The following is a 2,156-nucleotide window of genomic DNA, read 5'->3' as shown; positions in this document are numbered from 1 at the left end:
TCAGCAAAATTATTTTATTAAATTTGAGTGACTACTAGACCTAAGCTGATAATATTCCTTAATTCTTCATCTAAATATTGTCTCTCTTTCTCTTCACTCAGTTTAATGAATTAAGTTGTTAACCTAGAATCCTAAATTATTCACAAGTCTCTGTCAAGTTTCTAATAAAAATACCTCTCTCAATTAATTTACTATATTTTAATATAAATTAAATTAAAAAAAGATTTATTAAGTTCATGTTCTAATTTTAGCTACGTATGGCTTATAGGTGTATGGCTACCCTATATGTAAATCAAATCACCTAATCAATTAAGTGCATTTAATCATACCCTATTCTATTCAAGGTCTACCTAAGTCTCATTCGTCAAGATTTAACCTAGGTTTTCAATTCAATCTAATTGGTGATCAGACAATCAAAAGTATTAATAATAGAATAAAATAAACAACTTAAATTCATTAAACATAAGCAAAAGATAGATAAATAAATCAAACTACACATTAAGTTCAATCATAATCTTATATAAATAATTTAGATCCCCATAAAGTCACACATCATCATCAAATTAAAGTTAATCATCAAAACCAAAACCAAGAAAATAAAATAACAACAAAAAGATAAAAAGAACCTAGGAGTTAAATTCTTGATCTCCAAATCTTCTTGAATTTTTCAATTTCTTCTTTAGCTCCAATGAGACTTTTCTTTAATGATTTTGTGGCTTGATTTTCAGCTCCAATCTAGTGTTTCATTTTCTCCTAAAAGTCTTCCGAAAGGTTATTTTTATAAAGTTTTGAAGTTAGGCCATGTTGAGTAAAGAAAGAAGTCAATTCCAATCAAGATTTCCTCATCAGACTACGTGGACTATGACCTACTTCCTCCAAACTCACGGCTTTGACCATTTAAATAACATAAATCGTAATTGTTCTAGGACTACTATAGTGCTCCATTTTCAACAAGATTTTTGACCACTTTCTAAGCTAAATTGGGTGAAGTGTAAAATGAAAGTTGTAGTTTTTTTTCTTAGCTTTCCAATGGTTTAAGAATCACTTCATTTGGAGCTTTGTAAAAGGAGTAATAGCCAAAATACCGAAACATATGCAGTGGAGATCTACACCTTGAAATTGCTCTTCTTCTTCCACTAAAATTCTTCTTTCATCAAACACCTACAAAAGCACAAAGAAACCAATAACAACCTATCTTAATCACATTAACACTAAAGTAAACATAAATTAACTAAGATTAGATTGACTCACCTAAATTAATAATTTAAAATAATTAAATAAAACTTACTAATTTCTATGCATTACCATAAGAACTCGTTAAATTACTATCAAAATTAATTCCAAATAACTCTATATTAGAAAGCTATCACTTCATCACAAGCCTTTGGGATTTAACTAGCTCTTAATTATGATATAAAAAACAAGGTATATAACTCATAAAATTATAAATGTTCATAATTTATTTAAAAATTACATAAAAAATACAAACATTAATCCTATAGGATTTAGTTGTTTCTTTGATTAAAGTCCAGTTTCTTATTTTTCGTCACATTATATTTTTAATTTCTTGATTATTCTCCTGTTTGAGCATGAGGTTAGCTCCCAACAGTGGTATTAGAGCTTTTGTTTAATGTTTTTAATGTAATTTGCGTACTTGATTCTTAGTGATAACTAATACGATTGATTTTTATATTGATTTGATATATATCAATTTTGAAAGCTTTCTTTAAAATTTATTTTTCTGTTTTAATTCAAATTAGGATAACATGTGTTTAATTCACTAAAATATATTTTAAAAGGTTTAAAATCATATTTAATTAATGGATTAATGAATAGATTAAAAGGCTTGCAAAGCCAAGTTAAAATCGAATAATTGTGAAGTATTTTGGAGACTAATGTGCTGACTATTTTTGCTAACATTGGGCAAGCATTATGAGTGGTTTTTAATTGTTAAAAAATTAGTTTTATCAAATTAATTTACTACATGTTTCAGCCAAACTTGATTTAATATGAAAAAGAATCATAAAATCATGTTTTCGAGGTTCTAACACAACAAAAATTCAAAGTAAAAAATTTTGGGCATTTTTTATCGATTTTGGTGGCTTATTTCTCCATGCATTTTGTGTTTAATTGTTAAACACACTTACTGAAAAATT

Source organism: Theobroma umbraticum, unplaced genomic scaffold (assembly GCF_002168275.2).
Source record: "Theobroma umbraticum cultivar Fairchild unplaced genomic scaffold, ASM216827v3 scaffold_44.0, whole genome shotgun sequence".
In the NCBI taxonomy this organism is placed as follows: Eukaryota; Viridiplantae; Streptophyta; class Magnoliopsida; order Malvales; family Malvaceae; genus Theobroma; species Theobroma umbraticum.
The sequence above is the reverse complement of the archived record's forward strand: the minus strand, read 5'-3'. Positions refer to the sequence as shown.